General features: G+C 37.0%; 1 pseudogene across 1 annotated transcript; it reads left to right on the forward strand.

Annotated features, from left to right (window-relative positions):
* The first annotated feature begins 5,416 nt into the window (after positions 1-5,416).
* Positions 5,417-21,420, forward strand: LOC143637757 (TM2 domain-containing protein 3-like; annotated as a pseudogene). The gene is made up of 10 exons (XR_013154888.1): positions 5,417-5,545; positions 7,427-7,589; positions 12,394-12,641; positions 12,741-12,789; positions 12,989-13,133; positions 13,567-13,659; positions 15,080-15,237; positions 16,581-16,755; positions 18,246-18,320; positions 21,096-21,420. The product of XR_013154888.1 is annotated as a TM2 domain-containing protein 3-like (transcript).
* Positions 21,421-22,179: the final 759 nt, after the last annotated feature.

The raw sequence follows: 22,179 nt of genomic DNA on the forward strand, positions 1-22,179 counted from the left end.
GTCTGTTTTGTGGGCTTCTCCTTCAGTTCCAAGCTGTTATTGATTGATTGATTGATTGGTACTAGGGATTGAACGCAGGGGTGCTTAACCACTGAGCCACATCACTGGCTCTTTTTAATTTTTACTTTGAGCCAAGTTGCTTAGCACCTCAGTAAGTTGCTGAGGCTGGTTTTGAACTTGAGATCATCCTGCCTCAGCCTCCCGAGTTGCTGGGATTATAGGCATGTTCCACTGTGTTTAGCTCCCAAGCTGTTTTAATACTGAAGCCTCATAATGGGGAGCTTCAAACTTTGTTAACAGGAGCAAAGTCTTTCTTTTATGTATCTTTTATTAGATTTTAAAAATTATACCATTCTCCTATTTTTATCATGAAATTATTTTTTAAAATTGTGTACACTCCATAAACTGCATTGTATTTAGGAGTCAAGGGTGGGTGTAGAAAGAAGGAATGAGATTTGAAAGTGGGTAGACCTGGATTGTTAATCTCAATCCTGCCACTTATTATCTTTGTTGTGATTGGCAAGGTATTCACTTACGAAGCTCCGTGCCTGTCCTTGTCTGGGGTAACCTTGCAGGTTGATGTGAGGACAGATGCAGGGGTAGCTGAAAGCCATGAGAAAGAATGACCATTATCACTTGAAGCACACCTCCTGTGGTGGAATGTTCTGGTCTTTTTTAAAGCCATATTTTTCCACGTAAGATATGTGTTTAAGTGTAACCAAGTAAGAAAATTATCATTAAGTGAGAAAGATGACAGAAAAGCCAAGTTAAAGACTAAGTAATCATAAGAACAAATTGTCATTTTACATGTGGTATTATGTACGGTTAGGGATAAGTACTGAGAGTCTTTGGAATGCCTATTATTAGAATATGGGAAGATAACTGAGTATGATTTATTCTTAGCATATCATGTGTATGTGATGAATATTATTTGACAAAAGATGAAATTTGAAATGCAATTATTATTTTAATCTAGGAACAGGAACTTTTCTTTTTCCATGATCTGAGTCCTGGAAGCTGTTTTTTCCTTCCCCGAGGAGCCTTCATTTATAATACACTTATGGATTTCATACGAGTAAGTTTAAATTTTTAAAATGTTTTATTCTTGTTCAACTACATTTTACATTGTACTATTTTATCTCTTATTTAATTTACATTTTACTATTTTCTCTTATATTTAAATTATTCCCATTAATTTTATTTCAGTAATATTTATAAAAATTTTTGAACTTAAAAGAGAAATAATAGATTGTGTCTTCTAATAAAAATATGTAGCTGATTTTTGTTTTCTCTAAATGCTGTTTGATTTCAAACTGCCAAACTATTTTCCAAGGTGACTATTTTTTACATTCCTGTCAGCAGTATATGAGGTTCCTTTTGTGAAACTTTCCACAGACACATCTTTTGAGTTTCCCAGAATCCGCTTGACTCATTGCATGGTCTAGGAGCCATGGAGTGGAGAGGAAAGTGGCTCCTCTTGGAGAATGTCTGCTTCCTCTCCCCATGACCCTGGACTCAGTAGATTTCTTTGCAGATAATGTGAAGTCTCAGTGTATTTACCTGTGCAGAGAGGGTCCTGACCCAGGCACTCAGAGGGTTTAACTGAAGAAGGTGTAGTGAAGGAGATAGTTACAAAGGTATGTGCCCAGTTAAGGTGACTTATAAGGGATGGATAGTAGAGCATCCTGGGGTCAAAACCAGCAGGAATCCCTCACCCTCTACCTCTAGTCCTGAAGAGGAAAGGAGAAGCAATAGTGGTACCAGAAATCAGAGAGAGCTGGACTCCATGGAGGAGAAGCCATGTAAAGGAAGCTGTAACTATGGAACATAGCCAGGACCAAAATAAACCCAAGGCAAGAAAACACTGGGGAAAGGGAATAAGTACACTGACCTCTCTCTTCTTCTACCTTCTGAAGCTGAGAAATCCCATTCTCTGCCACCTGCAAACTGGTGGTGTGATTCCAGTCTGAGTCTGAAGGCTCCTGAGTCAGGAGGCTGATGGTGTAAATTTGAGTCCAAGGGTCAGAGAGTCCACAGGCAGGCAGGAAGCAAAAACAGCGAAAGCCTCCTTCCTCCACAGTTTTGTTCTGTTAAGGTGCTTAACGGATTGAATGATGCCCATCCACATTTGGGAGGGTTATTTTAATAAGTCCACCAAATCAGAAGCTACTATAATCCAGGAAAACTCTCAGAAGCTGGGCAGAGTGGCACATACCTGTAATTCCAGTGGCTCGGAAGGCTGAGACAGGAGGATTGTGAGTTCAAAGCCAGCCTCAGTAATGGTGAGGTGCTAAGTAACTCAGTGAGACCCTGTCTCTAAATAAAATACAAAATATAGGACTGGGGATATGGCTCAGTGGTCAAGTGCTCCTGAATTCAATCCCCAGTAGCAAACAAACAAACAAACAAAAACTCTTGGAGAAATGCCCAGAAGCAGTTTTCAATCTGGGAGCACCAGGGTTCAGTCAAGCCAACACAGAGTAAACAACCATCATAGCTGGAATGTCTGAGTCAGCGTGGGCAAGACAGACAGTGGCAAGTTGAGAATAACCAGCATGGGAATCCTTTGTGCCTCCCTGTACCCATTTTTGTGCCCTGTTTGAGTGAAAATATTAGTGTCTTTAGACAAAGTCCCATCAGCCATTGTATCATCATCATCATCATCATGTTGGCTTTGTCAGTTCTGTTTCACCCAAAATCTAAATTGTGTGTTTAGCCATCATTAGCGCTCTTCAGGTAAAAAAGCAAAGACAAGACATAATTAAATGCTACCATTGCAGTCTTAGCCTCTGTAGGTAGACATGTGCCTGAGCTGAGAAACCAGAGCTTCCTCCTTCTGCCACCCCATCCATGTTCTCCATGTCCCACCGGCACTTCAGATGGCTAGTTTTAGTGGTAGGTATGTTAGTTTCCTAGAGTTTTAAACAAACAGTTTTAAATAACAGAAATTCATAGTCTCACTATTCAAGAGGCCAGAAGTGTAAAATCCAGATGTCCTCAGGGCCATGTTTCCTCCAAAACCTCTAGAGGATCCTTCTGTGCCTCTTTCTCACTGCATGAGGGTTGCCAGCCATCTGTAGTGTTCCTTGGCTTGTAGAAGCTGTCACTCCAGTCCTCCAGTTTCTTGTGGCATTCTCCGGTTCTGTTTTCACATGTCTTCCCTCTGTGCATGACTGTCTCTGGTCCAAATTTCCCCTTTTTATAGGGATGCTAGACATATTGGATGAGGAGTCGTGCTAGGGACCTCATTTTGATTTGATTACCTCTGTAAAGACACTGTTCCCGCATCCTGAAGTGCTGGGAGTTAGGACTTCATAATGTCTTTTGGGGCAGGATGCAATTCAAGCCATAATTTGGATAGCCTAAATCTTCTCATATGATCTAAGTTCTTAGTAATTCTGTCTTTATAGAGTTCCCCACTATTATTGTTGGATGTGGGAATAATTAAGGGTTTTGACTGAATCCCAGACACAGCCTTCCTTACTCCACTGTTTGATAGCAGCACAATCATCCCAGTAGTCAGGATTGGTCATCTTCACAGAGTAGTAAGTCATTCTCTGCCTGTTAGTTCCTTAGCAAAGGGAACCCAGAATGAGCAAGGGACAGCCTAAACCCCCAACAGAAGTATGTCAAAGTTTGCTGGTACAAGCTTTCTCCTCTTGGTCACCAAGACGCACATTATTTGAGAGATACCAAAGCTCCAGAGATGAAGAAAAGATCCTAAAAGTTTCCCAGAGACATAGGACTGGGTATCAAATGTAATTAAAATTTTCAACAGAAAACTAAAAATCAGAAGACAAGCACTGTTGGTCAGTTTTTTTTTTTTTTTTTTTTTTTTTTTGTCACTGTGGCCAGATTACCTAACAAGAACAACTTAGGAGGGAAGGTTTGCTTTGGCTCAGTCTCAGGGGTCTTAGTTCATAGATGGCTGACTCCACTGTTTTGGCCTTAAGCTGAGGCAGAACATCATGGTGGAAGAAAGCAGCTCAGTTTATAGGGTCTAGAAAGCATAGTGAGGGCAGGGGCGAAGAGGCCACAGGGAAGATGCATTCATCCAGGTACAACCCCAGGAACCCATCTCCTTCAGCCATACTAACCTGGTCAGTCCATCCAAACCAGGATGAACTGATTAGATCACAGCTCTCTTAATCTAATCATTTCACCTCCAAACATTCCTGTATTAACACAGGAGCTTTTGGGGAACACCTCACATTCAAAGCCTTCAAACTGTGAAGCCAAGAAATCTATATCCATCTGGACCAAGTTTGCTCCTGAGATTCTCCCACTGCCAGCCTAGTCCCAGCTTTCCCAGGTCTTTTGAGGCAATTGTTATTTGTTTCCTACTTTCTAATTTCTAAAGTATCCCAGCACTCATCTTCAATTCTCCTTTTATATCTTTGTAAATTAACACTTATATAAAAAATCTCTTTATAATTATTTTAATGGGGTTTTGGGGAGAAGCTGTTCATGTGGAATTGCTTTAGCTTTTGTAATGAGAACTTGCTTGAAAACTATTTTCTTTTTTTGAAATGACACTGATATAGGAGCTATTTAGGGGTTTTCAAGTGGCCAGGTATAAATAAAGCTTCAGTACCTTCAGTAATCCAAAACTATCACTGTGTTGTTTGTAATTTTAAAATGTCTTTTTATAAATTTTAAATTCTGTTAACTTGCCGAAAGTATGGTGGTCAACATGTGTGCCAAATGTCCATTTGATTTACAAATGTTGAGAATGTAATAAAAACAAAGATCATCACATTGATATCTTGACAAAGGCAGGGGGAAGAAAAGGTATCAATAAAATAAAAACTTTACTTGACAAACTCTCTTCTTCTGTTACCATGATTTAATGAAGGAAGCTGTTAATAGGGAGAGAAGCCAGCTTCTGACTTAGTGGATATTAGCTACTTAACATGTCAAAATTGAGAAATTAAAATTCTCAATTTCATTTCTGTCTAAAACTTAAATGGATCAAAACTGTAACATGACACTAAACATTCAGACTTATTAAACTGTGTAATTTTTCCTACCTCTTAAGTAATAGGGGGAAAAAGCCCCTGCTGTTTATCTAGAATAAAGAAGGGCTTTGAAGTTTTTATTTATAGAAAGTTTCTATGGATATTGAATTTTAATTACTAATTTACAAAGAATTATAACATTTATATTATACACTATTTTGTACATAAAATAAATATACTAGTGAAAATTTTACTGTGCATATGTAAATCTTTTTTTTCATGATGTAGAAAATACCACATCTAAAACTGAGCACATGTGAATCATTATCCTTAGTTTAAAAAGTTTGCTCATAGTGTTGTACTGCATGGAATTGTGATCTCTTCTAGCAGATTTTAACATTAAACACTCTTATCTTAAAGGAGGAGTATCACAAACGAATCTTCATGGAAGTTCTCTCTCCCAACATGTACAACAGTAAACTCTGGGAAGCCTCGGGTCACTGGCAGCATTACAGTGAGAACATGTTCACCTTTGATATTGAAAAGGATACCTTTGCTCTCAAACCCATGAATTGTCCAGGGCACTGGTAAGTATTAAAAGTGGAGAAGATATGGCATAAGAGTGCACAGCACACTTCATCATAATTAGCTGTTACTATTATTTTGCTTTTTAGATTTAAATGGTTACTTTAATCTGAAGAATGATGGTTACTAATCATCTTTATCTAGTTATTTTCATTCTGGAGAATGAAAGTATGTTTGATATTCAGCAGGCATGGAATGTTAACTGGAAACCATTTAGTTTTTGTGCTTCTCAGAGAACAGTATCAATTTAAAAAATTATATTTGTCCTCTTAATAGTAATATATTTCATATATACATATTTGCAAATAGTTCTATGTACTGTTTGGGTTATTTTAACAAAAGCATTGAGGTCATAATAAATGGTTTTCTGAATTTCATTGATTGTAAGGTACTTTTTCCCTCCATATATCAACTTCTCTGAATTTGGGATGCATCTTATAATTGGTAGCATCTTAATATTTTGTCACAAAGTAAATCATAGGTCACTCTATTTCCTAATAGTACCTAAAATAAAGGTATATCTTATACCCAATGTTGTTTTTGATTCTATGAGAGACTGTAATTATCATAAAGTAGGTTTATAAATTCAACCTTGAAGACAAGCAGATTTTACAGCTAGAAGTGAATAGACATAATTCTATACACACACACACACACACACACACACACACACACACAAAACTATTATGGTTTTGTCTTACCAACCTACATAGTTTCTAATAAATTAACCTTAGAAGCTAACTATTTAAACCAATATCGGAACATTAAAGAAAGCTCCTTGCCCCTTTTTAGTAAAGATTAAAAGAAATTTAACTTGAAGATGACAGCATGTTAAAATATATATAACTTTAATGTTATGAAAACTGGTATGTTAATAGTCTTCAGTCTCTCTTTTTAAACAGAATGTGAGTCTAAGCTAGTGTCCCACGCTCTCTAAAACATTTACATTAATACCTTCTTAACTTTGCCACCAGGTATTATTTAAACCTGTAGCCTGCAATTTCAACTCTAAATACAAGTAAGGCTAAGTGACTATAGAGAGGTATTTTGCATCTTCAGGCTTCAGAATAAGGAAGCCTGTAGCCATGGAATAAGGTATTCAGGAGTGCTTTCTGCAGAAGAGAATTCAACAGAGAACACTAGTTGGATGCTTCCTGAGCTTGGTGCTAGAAATGCAAAGGTGATTTATATAGTCCATTTCCTCATGGAGCTCACATGCATAAGGGACAGGAACATATATGTAGGCAATCACTTATTTAAAAAGACCAGTGCCATAACAGTTATATGTTTGAAGTGTTCCTAGAGTCTGAGAAGAGATGGACCAGTCCTATTTGGAGAAGTGTCCAGAGGGCTTCACTTAAGAAGTAGCCTTGGAAATGAATTATAAATGGCAAGTGGAGATTTACTGAGTGGATGAAGTCAGAATTTCTGTAAGACATAATGAGATTCTTTCTAGAATGCTGCAGTGATGTAAACTTAAGATTCAAAAATTCCTAGAAGAGGGCTAGAGGCTTAGCTCAGTGGCAGAGAGTGTGTTTAGCACACAGGAGGCCTTTCATTAGATCCCCAGAACCTAAATAAATAAATAATCCATAGAAGAGCATTTTTAAAAAATATTCTTGGTTGTAGACAGGTACAATACCTTTATTTCATTTATTTATTTTTATATGGTACTGAGGATCAAACCCAGTGCCTCATGTGTGCCAGGTAAATACTCTACTACTGAGTCACAAACCCAGCCTAGAAGAGCATTTTTAATATAGTGATCTAAGAACCAGAATAAGGAGTTTACAAATATTGAGGCTTAATTGTAATTTCTTAATATTTAGATAATAATTATTTTCTATGCTATGTAAAAACTGTGTTTCATGTATCTTCTCTAGTCTGATGTTTGCTCATCGTCCACGATCTTGGAGGGAAATGCCAATTAGATTTGCTGATTTTGGAGTTCTTCATAGAAATGAACTGTCAGGGACTTTAAGTGGCTTAACCCGGGTCAGGCGCTTCCAGCAGTATGATGCTCATATCTTCTGCACGGTGGAGCAGGTAAACAGTGACACAAGGTGAAGCGTGACTATCAGGAATTCACATCTCCTACTGTTTCAGATTTGCTATGAAATGAGGTGTTTCATTTAGTCTTATTCAGTTCTGACATCCTGTCGTTATCTAATTTACATCAATAGGTCAATAATTTCCTGACATGAGATTTATTATTTTTGTCCTTTGGCTTCCTTTTCTTATTTTATTATCTCAAGTTCTACTAAGTGGACTATTTTAAAGATTTGCTGGAATTCAGGATGTTTTGTTTTTTAATATTGCCTAGAAATTCTTATCGAGTTTACATTTTTAGTTCAAATTAAAATTGTTGACAGAGTCACTGTCAAACACTTCAGGTCTAATTACTTATTTGACCTGACTGGCATTTATAGAACAATAGAAGAATATACATTCCTTGAAGGTATGCATGGAATATTCCCAAGATATTCTGGGCCATAAAACAAGTCTCAATAAATTTAAAGGAATTTAATTAAAACAATGTTCCATTGAACACAGTGGAATTATAGTAGAAATCAATAACAGAAAGCTATTTGTAAAACTTCTAAATATTTGGAAAGTAAATATCACACTTCAGAATAACTCATATATCAAGAAAAAAATCAAGAGAGAAATCAGAAAATATTATATACTGAATGAAAATGAGAACAACATCACAAATTAAAATGAGCTACACAGGGACATTTATAGCACTGTATACCTACATTATAAAAGGTTTCAAATCAGTCACCTCATTTTCTACTTAAGAAACCAGAAAAAGAAGAGCAAAATACACCTAATGGAAACCAAAGAAAGAAAGAAAATAATAAAGAACAGAGCAAGAAATTATTATGATGTGGATCTTAAATGCCCTCAAGAAACTCACATGTTGAAGGCTTAGCTCCCAGTTGATGGTGTATTGAAATTTGGTGGAACCTTTAGGAGGTAGAGCCTAGCTGGAGGAAGTCAGGTCGTTAGGTGCATGCCCTTGAAGGAGATAAGGGAATACTGGGACTCTGGCATCTCTCCTTCTTTGTTCCCTGCCCCTGGCTCTCCTTCCTGGCTGCTATGATGTGAGAAGCTTTGCTCTACCATGTGCTCCCTGCCATGATAGTCTGCCCCACCACAGGCCCAAAATAATGGAGCCAACTGACCTGTTTCCTTTTAAGATGATTATCTCAGGTATTTTATCATAGCAACAGAAAGCTAACACAGAAATTGCTGAAGGAACAGTCACTGGAATAGAAAAAAGAAAAATAATAGAGAATATTACTAAAAAGCAAAAGCTGATTTTTTGAGAGGATAATGAAATTGATAAACTTTTAGTCAAATGTAGGGAAAAAAAGATAAGACACAAAATTTAAAAATTAGGAATGAGAAGTACCATCACTATGGATTTTGTACATTAAAGAAATAGGGCACATTGTGAACAACTTTGTATCAACAAATTTGACAACCTAGATGAAATGGACAGATGTTTGAAAAACATGCCAAGCTTCACTCAAGAAGAAATAAATGAGTGGCTCTTTGACCATTATGAAAATTAAATCAATAGTTTAAAACTTCTCACAAAGAAAATTCCAGTCCAAGGTGGCTTCATTCGTTAATTCTACCAAAAAGTAAGGAAGATATAATACCCATTCTAGACAGATTCTGCTAGGAAATTGAAAATGCTTACCATCTCATTCTATGAGGTACCATTGCCCTGATGTGCAACAAAGCAGAGCCAGTTAAAGAAAACTGTAGACCAATGTCATGAACATAATGTCAAAATTTCTAAATACGATTTTATTACATTAAATCCAGTAATATTTTAAAGGACAATTTATCTTAACCAGGGAATGGAAGATTGATTTAACAATAGAAAATAAGCCACTGTTACTTGGTTTGTAATTAACAAAGTAAAATTCAACATTCATTTCTCATAAAAATGCTTAAGAAACTAGGAATGGAAGGGAACTTCCTCAACCTGATAAAAGGCATCTGTGAAAAACTTATAGCTAATGTCATACTTAAAAGTTTAATTTTTTTAAGTTTAAATGCTTTACCCCTAAGGTTAGTAATAAGATAAAAATGTCATCTCTCATTAGTTTTATTTTTGATTATTAAACTGGACAATTTCTGTAAAGAAAAAAGGCAAAACAGAGAAATAAATATCCAGATTAGAAAGTAAGAATTGAAACTCTTTACTTGCTGATGACATGACCGTGTATGTCATGGATGACATCTACAAAAAACTTATTGTATCTACAAAAGAATTATGAGAACTAAGTTTTTAAAAATTGTAGTATGGAATATCAATATATAAAAATCAATTTTGTTTCTATATACTAGCAGTGAACTATTAGAAATTGAAAATAAAGAATAATCATTTATAATATCATCAAAAATATGATTAATTGTGGGGAAAATATTGCAAATATGTTGCTATGAACTTAGTTTTTCACCCCAAAATTCATATCTGAAGCCCTACCCCATGTCACCCCCTGACATAGGATGGCATTTGGATATGGAGTTTGGGACATCAGTTAGGTTTATATGAGAGAACAAGGGTGCGGCTTTCATGATATGATAAATACTGCTATATGAAGAGATACAGGAGATCTTGCTGCCTCTCTCTCTATCCTCTCTGCCACGTGAGGACACAATAAGAAGGAAGCTGCCTGCAAGACAGGAAGAAAGCCTTCACCAGTAAACTGAATCTACCATCTCCTTGATCTTGGTTTTTTAGCCTCCAGAATTGTGACAAATAAACTTCTGTTGTTTAAGCCACACAAACTATGGTTTGTTGTGGCAGTCCAAGCTGACTAGGATAAAAGGAGGTAAAGTTTCTACATTCACTTGAGTTGGTAAAATCATAGCATCAGTAGATTGTGATAGTTAAATAATACCTAGAAAAACCACTAAAGAAAACTTACATAGCCGGGTGGTGCACACCTGTAATCCAAGTGACTTGGGAGGCTGAGGTAGGAGGATCATAGGTTCAAGGCCAGCCTCAGCATATTAGTGAGACTTTCAGCAATTTAGCAAAACCCTGTCTCAAAAAAGAACTGGGGATGTAGCTCAGTGATAAAGCACCCCTGCATTCAATCCCTAGTGTGAAAGAAAGGAGGGAAGGAGGGATAGAATTACCAGGATGAATCATAGCCTAAGCCATACAACAAACCTCAACAAATTTGAAATAATTGGAATCATAAAAGGTTTCTTCTAGCTACAATGAAATTAAAGTAGAAATAAGTAGAACAATAATAGGAAAATCTATAAGACCTATTGATCACTCTCCCTAAATATAGCATTACTTCCTGAATTGTTGCATTCATTCTTGAATTCCCAGCATTCAGCATAATGCTTAGTACAAGGGCAATTACTTTTTGTATTAGGGTTCTTCAGAGAAAGGGAACCAATAGAATATATAGAGATATACAGAAGGGTATTTATTATGGCAATCAACTCACATGATAACAGAGGCCAGGAAGGCCCTATTACATACCATCTGTAAGTGGGAGAACCAGGAAAACTGGTGGGTGATTCCTAGTTACCAATATGAGACCCATGGCCTGAGAACTGTGAGTAGAGGTGTAACTGGTGTAAGTCCCGTAGTCCAAGGGCCAAAGAACCAGAAGTTCCTATGTCTGAGGATAGTAAAGGATGGATGTCCTAGTTTAAGAAGAGAGGGAGGGGGGCATAAGGGTAGGAAAGTAGGTGGAATGTGATGGTCATCATTACCCTAAGTACATGTAAGAAGACATGAAAGATGTGACTCTACTTTGTATACAACCAGAGATATGAAAAATTCTGCTCTATATGTGTAATATGAATTGTAATTCATTCTGTTGTCATATATAACAAATCAAAATTTTAAAAAATTAAAAAATTTTAAAAAAGAGAGGGGCAGGGAGTGAATTTAATTTGCCTTCTCTCTACCCTTTTGTTCTCTTTGGGGCTCTCAACAGATTGTGTAGTACCTACCCATACTGGTGAGGACAAATCTTTACTCAGAGTCTACTGATTCAAATACTAACCACTTCCAGATACACCCTTACAAACATAAGAAATAATGTTTTCCCAGCTACTCCTTATCCCAGTCAAGTTGACATATAAAACTAAAGGATAAATACCTCTTAAACCAATCCCCTGCATTCTGACTGCTCTCTCTGGGTTCAAGGCACTATCCTATCATTCCTGAACAACTTCACCAGCTTCCTGACAGACTTCTCTAGCCTTGCCAGTCAGTTTCCATACAGCAAAAGAACAGTTTGTTTCAGATTAGTCCCCTCTACCTTTCACTGGCTCCCCATTGTTGTCAGGGTAACACATCCAGACATGACCCTGGCTTTGTAGGTACTTTATTTTCTCTGGTCCCTGTGTACTTCTAGCCTCTTCATATACCACCCATCCCTGTCTGTTTTCCCTTGCATAGTATGAAGCTCCCTGACTCTCTGCTCCTCTGACCTTGACCTTCACCCTCAGTGTTTCCTCTGCTTGGACTGGGAACCCACTGGCCACACCCTACCTCTCTACAGAGAACTCTTGCCCAGCCTCTGGCCACAGTGTGGCCCTAACTTCCTCTGGGCAGCCCTCTTTACCTCCTGTTCTGGGTGTACCACTGCTTTTTCACAATGTGGTGCCCTTGTCTGCATCCTGCGTATGCCTGTCCCACAAATGAAGATAAAAGGCAGGAATGGATAGGCAACCAAAATAGTGTCATATGTACTCTATTAAAATCAGGCTTTATCTGATATGAAGAATTTTTTAAATGTCCTAAATAAATTTAATTTGGTGTTCTATTTGAATATTTCATTTTCTCTGATTTCAGATTGAAGAAGAAATAAAGGGGTGTTTGCAGTTTTTACAATCAGTTTACTCAACATTTGGCTTCTCCTTTCAATTAAACTTGGCTACAAGGCCAGAAAACTACCTTGGAGAAATTGAGATGTGGGATGAAGCTGAAAAGGTAAGGAGAAAGAAAAGGCTCCCCTTTCATTTTTGTAGGTATGAAAAGCACTCAAGAAACTGCACTTCTCTAGAAATTTTAAAACGAGAAGTCATGGGATCAATATGCAGGTTGTAGAATGTGTTTGTCCAGTTGCCTTCATGATGAAAACATTTGTTTAACACTTAAAATTATGTCAGGTTTTCATTTGTACCCTTTTTTGGTGCCAGGCTCCAGCAGTGGAAGGAGAAGGAGGCGGGGCACACGTCTAGTCAAATAGTGTGAGGGACCCTTGGGGACCCAGCATTTTCACCGGGTCAGGCGATTGCACTCCTCCAGGTGATCTTCCGCAGGTGCAGCGAAGAAGGGGACCACGCAGAATAGCGCGGGACCACAGCTTCAGAGCAGCGCGGGACCACAGCTTCAGAGCGCCTGCGCCCTGGAATCCTCAGGCCGCGCCCGGACACGCCCCCATTAGGCGCGCGCCGGGAACCCCGCCCCCCGGCCCGGAAGTGCGTGCGCGCCGGCAAGATGGCAGCTGCTGGCGGGACCGCTCCTGCGCCTCCGCCGCTTGTGTCGCGTGCTGCTCTTCCTCTCACAGTTCTACATTCTATCTGGTGGTGGTGAGTTAAAGGTCGGGGGTCGCGCCAGGGCGGGCTGAGAGTTTAGAGGGTTCCAGGAGCTGCTAGAAGCGTTGGGGCCGGGACCACAGAGGCTGCGTCCTGGGCGGCGGGCGGCGGGTAGCTGCAGTCTGGCGTGCCCTGGATGCCTCCCCGGAGCCTGTGCTCAGCTACCTCGCTACCGAACCCTCCAGCTGAGAGGGAAATCTCTGAGGCTCCGCCGGGGAAACAGAAACCGAACTTAAAACCGCCTTTGTTACCTGCAGACTCGAAACGGTGTAGACCCTATTGGTGATGCGCCCTTTCAGTTTTCTGTCTTGGGAAAGTCACACCCTGAGGTTTTCAAGAGCAGTTATTGGCTTGGTGTAGTACTTGCGTGTTAACCACACAAACCAAGGTTTTCATTTCCCGGGATAACGTGTTTCTCTATTTGTAGGATCCTTAAATTTAGAGCATTCACAGCCGCTGGCTCATGCAATAAAGGATCCAGGCCCAACACGTACATTCACAGTAGTTCCCAGGGCAGCAGGTACTAGACGTTTTCTATTCTAGTAAATGTGCCTTTTTATATATAGTAGTTTCTTTCTGTTTTTGATACAGTTTCTTTTAGTATACGAAGTCACTTAATTTTTGACTGTGCATTGTATCTTAGGTTATGTGAAATACGGGCAGATACACAGCCATTTTCAGTAGACAGTTTTGGTATTTGAATACCTTTTGACATTCCTACCTCATCTCTTTTCCAACCTCACGCTTCTCATTTCAGTCTTATTTCTGTTATTTTTCCACTTCCTCGATCAAAGTAACCTTTAAGCAGTGCTTCTTTCCCTTCAGAAAATCCCTTCTATTTCTAGCACCCAGTTCCTGCTGGTGATTAAAAGATCCCCTAATGCTGTATGAATTGGAAGCGTATGAGAGGGATTAATGGAGACTGAAGTCTTGAGTCTCCTGGTGCTATTGGGAACTTGAGGAAATTACTCACCCCTCTTGGGCCTTTGTTTCCTCTCCATTCAGGCTGTGAGGTTAGCCTAACTGCCTGAAAGCAGTTGTGGTTCTAAAGTGTCCAGACTCCAGCCATGTCGAAATAGGAACAGTAGAAAAGAAAATTGTATTTTGTAGATTGACTGCTTAATACAGTGGTGTTTGGTAAATGGAAAGTAGTTTCATTCCTTTAGAGTTCCATTATACTAATGACTCAAAACTGGAAGAGGTATTTTAGGATTTTTATTTGAACGTGAATTAATGCATTTTTTTTTTAAAAGAGAAAACACAAGAATTCTTGGCTCTTTTACACATTTTTTAAAACCCCTCTTCTCATTAATACTAGTGACTTTTATGTTCTATTAACTGTTAAAAATGTGTTGCCCCATTGTTTGGATTGGGAAAAAAGTTGCAACTTGCTGAAAAAATTATTAAAATATGGAATTAATTTGAACCTTGTTATAAAAATATAAATATTATATTAGCAAATATGGCTTATTGAAATATCAGTGTGGAATAATGACAAAGTGTTTTCTAGAGTTGGTACACCAAAGGTGTACTGGCTCCATTTCTACCATAGATTCCCTGAGATTTTCCATAACTCCTACCTTGTCTAAGATTTAGGTTTTCATCTTATAAATGGTAGATTTTTTGAGCTCCTAACATGCAGCTAACATTTTCTCTACATTATTTGTACATGAGCATCTTCAATATTCATGGCCACTTAGGAGGCAGGACTGAAATACTTTTTACCAGTATGTTTCCCACCTGGTCATACAGCTGGTTGATGCCAGAACCATACTTTAATTGTAGGTGTCTCTCTGACTCTTGACTCCAACTTAGTGCTTTTTGCATTCCAGCATAGTGTCTCATTGCTAATGTTTGTGTCTCTTCACCTTAGAAAAATTGTTTTCCTGTTATTCTGATCAGTGTCAAGAGAGAATAAGCCACTCTCTCACCTCTCACAGAAAGTACCGAAATCCCACCCTATATGATGAAGTGTCCAAGCAATGGTTTGTGTAGCAGACTTCCTGCAGACTGTATAGACTGTGCTACAAATTTCTCCTGTGTCTATGGGAAGCCTGTCACTTTTGACTGCACAGTGAAACCTTCTGTTACATGTGTTGTAAGTACTGCAGCTTACCTATTCTAAATAAATGCATTGTAAATTCCCAAGTTAAAAGTGTTGTTAGATTTGACTGTTGGAGGGAGATTCTGAAATTGTTTTTGTATTCTTTTATAACAGCCCTATAAAGTACATAAATAGAAATAAATTTTAAAATCCTGTATTCCCTTCCTTATCAAATTGCTACTGTTCCAATTATGTTGGTAACTGACAAGCCAGTTGGTATTATATGAAAATGTGCAGGACAGAAATGTTGTTTTGTAAGACCTGGAGAAGGTCTCATTTTACTAGTGTTTCTGAAGTGGGTGTAATCCCTGCAGATGGGTTCTGTGTTCTTGGTAGTAAGAGCTGGTATAATATAGAGGCATGAAAATGTCTTTTTACATAGATGAGCTTGCAAAGAAGTCAGTTCTTTGTAATGACAAGATGGATTCAGTAAATGCTGGGATGACTGCATACCTCTCTGGAAAAAAAAAAAATAAGTCCCTGTTTTGTCCAAAATAAATCCCAGATAGAAATATAGCTGAAAGAAAGGTAAGAGTGTCCTTTTTTGAGGGTCACTGAGCTGCAAGTTTGGAGGAGGATCCAGGTTCCCTGATCCCAGCTTGGTGCTTCTGTAAGCATAGCACATTCCCTTGCTTCTGAGTTCCAGGTCTTCCCTGCCATCTCCAGTTGCAGTCTGCACCTCAGGGTTTTTCCTCCTGCTGTCAGCTCCATGAGCACTTGGCATGGTCACCCAATAGGCAGCCCAACTGAGAAGAACTACATGACACAGAGCAATTCAGACATATATGCCATGTGATTGTTCTAAGCTGGAAAATGCTGGGAAAATTTGGAACTTGGAAGCAAGGCAGTGTGCTATGCTCACAGAAGCATCAGGCAGCTATCTGTGACTATGACCTTATAAAATAATCTTTTTCTATACTACTAAAATATATGTACTCTGTTAAGCATCCCTGAGTTCAATTGCTGGCACAAAAATAAATAAATAATTAAAATAAAAATTCATGTACTGATTAAAAAATAAGTTAATTAGGCAAAAGTGATAAAATAATCTTATCACCTTAAAATAACTTTTGCTATTTTGATGTGAGTTTTTGTAGGTTTTTCCCCACTTTGGTAGGTAGTATATATTTGGGTGTATATTTTTATGATTATAAGATCATACAACATACATTTGTTTTGCATACATATTGTTTTTGTGTCTATTTTTCTCCCACTTACTGCTAGGTCTTAAATATACGTAATTTAGAAATTTTGTATTATATGACTATGTGGTCTTAATGACATGATGACAAACAACTGTATTATGATTGATTAATTCTGTGTCCTTCGATGTATAGGATCAAGACTTCAAATCCCAAAAGAGCTTTATCATCAACATGACTTGCAGATTTTGCTGGCAGCTTCCTGAAACAGATTATGAGTGCTCCAATTCCACCAGCTGCATGACAGTGTCCTGTCCTCGGCAACATTACACTGCCAACTGCACAGTGCGGGATCACATCCATTGCTTGGGTAAGTCAGTCAGAGTTCAAGGAATTTCATAAACAAAGTATTTCTAAGTTCACCAGAAACTTGAAAATTTAATTATTTTATCATATACACCAGCGGTTTTTTAGTTGTGCCAATCTGCATTAGTAGACTTGATGGACTGAAAAAGAAATGTATGGAAAATGTGCAACTCTTTTTAAATACAAAATTGCATAAAACAAAAAATATCTCAGATCTAAAACACTGTAATTGAATTTCCCCTGATTAACAATGAACAATTCTGATACATTGTAACCACCTGAATGTTCCCTTTGTCCACTTGTTCTTCATTCTCCATAGAGGTAACAACTTTTGAATTTCATCATCCACTTCCCTTTTAAAATATTCTGTGGTTCTGTTTGTGTGTGTGTGTGTGTGTGTAAGTGTGTGTAATATAGTGTGATATGCTCTTTATTTTAGATTAGATGTATAAAATAACATAAGACTGTGGTCTTCTGGGACCTCTTTCCTCTCAACATTAGGGCTCTAATGGGACTTCTCTTATTATTTTTACACTGTCAGATTATAAATTATAAAATTGTATCAACAGTGTATCCAGTCTCCAAGGTATTGAATTTTTTGCTGTTTTCACCTATTGCAGTAACTCTTAAAATTTCTGTACCTATCTTCTGTTTGTATATTTGTAGCAGTGTGTCTGGCATATATTCTCCCTCAGGTCTTATTTTCTAGAGTGGTTTACATTCTGAAATTTACATTCCCACCAGTGGTAGCCCATAACTATTCTTGATGATCTAGATCTTCAATATGTCTTATCTTTAGGTTTTGTCTAATATTAAAGATTTCTGGTATTATTTTATATTCTTGGTACTGTCCTTAGGTGACCCTAAAACTCCCAGATTTTGACTTTTTTCCTCCCCACTTTCCTTAGAGTATCTTTTGATTAATAGAATTTTGAAAATGTGATTAAATAATTAGTCTTATAGTTAACTACTTCTTTTTGTTGTTTATTTTCCCACCCCTGGTTCATAATTTTCTATATTTATTTTCTTCTAAAAACTGGAAATTTGGCCTTTCACAGTTAGTACTATAATCCACGAGAAATTGACTTTAGTAGATGTTAGGAGGCAAGGTCACCTTTCTGTTTCCTCCCACATAGATAGCCAATTTTGCAGCTCATCTCTGTCACTCTCTATTATATGTCAAATGTTTATATGTGGTGCTGGTTCTGGGCTGGCTCTTCCTGTTGTATATATCTGTCTTCACCCAAAGTTTTGATATCTAGTAGAGCATTTCATATTCTTTAAGTTTTAACACCAACTTAACTGATTTAAATATTAAATCTGTGCTTATAGATGGTAAGGACTTTCTTTGTGTTATCAACTAGAGAAAAACTAATTATATATAGAGGTGAACTTTTGATTCTAAATTATAAGGCATTAGTTATAATGACATCTCTGAGAGTATTTTTGTACCCATTTTTTAATGTAGAGTGTTTTCCTTTTTCTTTTTGTAAGGTAATCGTACTTTTCCCAAAATGTATACTGTAATTGGACTGGAGGTTATAAGTGGTCGACTGCTCTGGCTCTAAGGTAAGCTTTGGTATTAATAAGTTAAAAATACCATTTGGATTTCTTTGGGATCAATGAAATTTTTCAAACATTAGTCTTAGCCAGACACATCCTTTGCTAAGATCCTACCACTTCTGTTAGATAGCCTCTAGAAAACACAGGTGCAGATAGGTAAAAAGATCAGTCAGGACTTTTGTAGAATTTAGCTGCAGGCATATTTAGATTTTAAGTCATTCTAGAAATGACTTAATTAAGTTGTTATTGTAGAGCATTAGGACTAATCAGGGTTCCCATCCTGAACCTATGTGAATCAGTAAAATGCATATGCTAAAATATGAAGGTTTTGCAAGGTATATTTTTAAATTTTAAGTAACTTTGACCTTATAAAAAATAACATTATTTTATATAATGTAAGCTATTTTATATAAGTTTATTATAATATAATATAATGAAAAGTGGAAAATAAAGAAAAACTAAATAATCTATAATTTTATCATCCAGATAATTACAGATCTATAACTCTTAAAATGTTTATATTTTAAACTTTTCATTAGGATTATATCAGTCTTCCCACTAAGGGGAAAGACAAGTGGGGCCCTGGTTAAATGTTTAATCAAAAAGTTATGTTATCTACCATGAAGTCTTGATGTTAGAGCCTGAGACCTGCGATATGTGACATAGGGCAGGATTTTTTAACCTTCTCCCTGTTGACATTTTGAGCCAAATAATTCTTTGTAGTAGAGCTGTCCTGTGCATAGTAAAAATGTTCAGTAAGTGTCCTTAGCCTATACCTACTACTAGTTGTCAGTCATACCCCATTCCCCCAGTGGGGACAATCAGAATGCCTCCAGACCTGGCTAAATGTTCCCTAGAAGGCCAAATTGCCCATTGTTGAGAGACATTACATTAGGGTTTGTGCTGACCAGAGGTTTACTGGAAAGTAAAAGAGGAATCCAAGATAGGAAATTAGACATGATAAAATAAGATTTGACAGCTGGCCATACATAGTTTTTGTCAGTTAATTATTCAAATTAAACTAGCAATTGACTTTAAAAGAAAACTTTTTAATTTAAAGTAATTTTAGACTTATATAAAAGTCATAAATATGGTAGAGAGTTTCTTGCACACCCCTCACCCAGTGTCTGCTGCATAGTTAACATCTTACATTACCATGATACATTTAAGGACTTAAAAATTGTTTCCTTCATAGAGTTTAACATAGTACTTTTTTATTTCTTTTTTTAAATCAATGTTTTATTTCCAGTTTTACGGCATCTTACTGAACACTTAGTCACATATTAAAAATGGATCTCATATTTTCTTTGCAAACAATTTACAATTTGCATTTTCAATGAGTTCAGGGTTAACATAGTACTTTTAAAATATTCTCTGTAAATGAGATGTGCCCCAAAGTACAGTTGTCCCTCAGAAGCCTTGGGGTGTTGATTCCAGGGTCCACTTGGATACTCACATCCTTTATATAAAATAGCATAGTATTTGCAAAGAACTATAGATATCCTTCCACATGCTTAAATCATCTCTAGATGATTTATAATACCTGATACAATGTGAATGCTATAGTTTTTTTTAATGTTTTTCTTTAGTTTAGATGAACACAATGACTTTATTTATTTAGTTTTATGTGGTGCTGAGGATTGAACCAAGTTCTTCACACATGCTAGGCGAGCATTCTACCACTGAACCACAACCCCAGCCCTGAATGCTATGTTAATAGTTGTTATTCTATATTGTTTAGGTAATAAGGGCAAAAAGAAAAGTCTGTGCATTTTTAGTACAGATGCAGTTTTTTTCCCCAAAAATATTTTTGATCTGTGGTTGATTGACTACAAATGCAGAACCCCCTTTGGAAACACAGAGCCAGCAGTCTTCTGCAGTAGGGGGAGGGTGTAGGTTAACAATATCAAAACAGAGTTGGCTGAATGTGAATAATCATGAGAGCTGGCTCATGGAAACTATTTTCTACTCTTTCCTTTCATTTGAGTTTTGAAATTTTTATAATATATATTTTCCTGATATTGTTAGATCTTAAGATTTGAAGCACTTAAATTTGAAATTTTCCCTAGTTAAGCATTTTACTAATATACTACAACATTTCTTATTAAAAAAAAAGAATCATTAATTCGTAATACTAAATTTTTAGATAAGAGTGACTGAAAAGCCGGGCATGTGGCTGGGGAGGCTGAGGCAGGCAGATTGTGAATTCAAAGCCAGCCTCAGCAAAAACAAGGTGCTGAACTCAGTGAGACCCTGTCTCTAAATAAAATACAAAATAGGGCTGGGGATGTGGCTCAGTGATCGAGTGCCCCTGAGTTCAATCCCCAATACGAAAAAGAAAAAAAGTGACTGAAGAAAGTTAAGACAACTTTATCTGGTTTACTTCAATGTGGTATATGTCTCAAGATTCCAGCTCAGGACTACATGTCAGAACACTTTCTGTCAGAATAATTTGATTAAAAAGCAATGAGATTGATTATTTTTATTAAAAAGAGAAAAACATATCTTTCACCATGGTTAAAAATTGTGTGCATCTTTATTCATTTTTTTTCTTGGTGCTGGGGATTGAATCCTAGACCCTGTACATGCTAAGCCATATGTGTTTATTTTTGATAAGCAGTCTTGCCCAGCATTATTTGGTGTTGTGAATTTATGAAATGGTCATTTATGCTCTAACTAGGGGTTGTTATAATTTAAGACCTTTTCACAAATGTGACTTGGTGTGGATATTAAGCCATAGCTGGCTACATTTACGGATTTCAGCCTACTTTTTTGTTGCAGCATCACGCTAGGTGGGTTTGGAGCAGACCGCTTCTACCTGGGCCAGTGGCGTGAAGGCCTGGGCAATCTCTTCAGCTTTGGTGGCCTGGGAATATGGACACTAATAGATGTCTTGCTAATTGGAGTTGGCCACGTGGGACCAGCAGATGGCTCTTTGTACATTTAGCTGTGGTTATGTGCTTCAGAGAGGAGCAATCCTTAGGAAAAGGTCTGTTGGCCTATAGTAACTGATGTGTTGTGAGTTGTGTGTTTGTATGTTTTTAATGTACAGCATCTGTACTTTGCTTGCCTTGATAAAGGTAAAATAAAGAAGTTAAACACTGAACATGCTAACCTGGAATTTGTTTTTATTTACCTGAATTATTTTTTTTCTGTGAAAAAATATAAACTTAAACCCAGAAGAACAAATTCTGCAGTGATGGGAAGACCATTTAATTCCATGAAGTTAGTTTTATTGTTGCTTGAGTCAATCTGTGGTTTGTATCTTCAACCTGAAGGGGATGTCTTGAAAAGCCATTCAGCTGTGAATGTAGAGAATGGGTGAGCTCTGATTCTGTTACCTAACTAAGGTTTTCTATGTCTGCTTCAGTCATCTTTTGAGCTTTGCAGTATAGTCTGGTCTTTATAAAGTAAAATGTAGAACTTATGTGTTTAATTTCCATGATTCAAATTTTGTTAATAAGGTAGAGGGTTGCAAATGTATTGAAATTAATAAAATTACACTCTTAAGAAATATTGTACACCTGTTTTTATATTTAAATATCTTGAATAGTCATAACAATTTACCTTTATTATTAAGAAGTAAAATGTTTATTTTTGCCACATTCCAGCAGTCTTTATTGATAAAGTGGAAGTGTTGGTAAATGTGATAAATGTTTTTGAATTATTGTAGTTCTCTCGTGAACCCTTTATTGGACAGAAAAGCAATTATTCAAAGTGGGTTCTACTCAAGGTTGCTTTTGAAACATTTAAATATCCTTAACATTCTTCTTTTCAAACTTAGGTGTCTGTGTGTATTGCTTTTTAAACATCTGCACATATTAATAGCCAGAAGACTTAACCATCATACCTGATCTAGAAGCTA

The sequence above is a fragment of the Callospermophilus lateralis genome, unplaced genomic scaffold (genome assembly GCF_048772815.1).
Source record: "Callospermophilus lateralis isolate mCalLat2 unplaced genomic scaffold, mCalLat2.hap1 Scaffold_130, whole genome shotgun sequence".
In the NCBI taxonomy this organism is placed as follows: Eukaryota; Metazoa; Chordata; class Mammalia; order Rodentia; family Sciuridae; genus Callospermophilus; species Callospermophilus lateralis.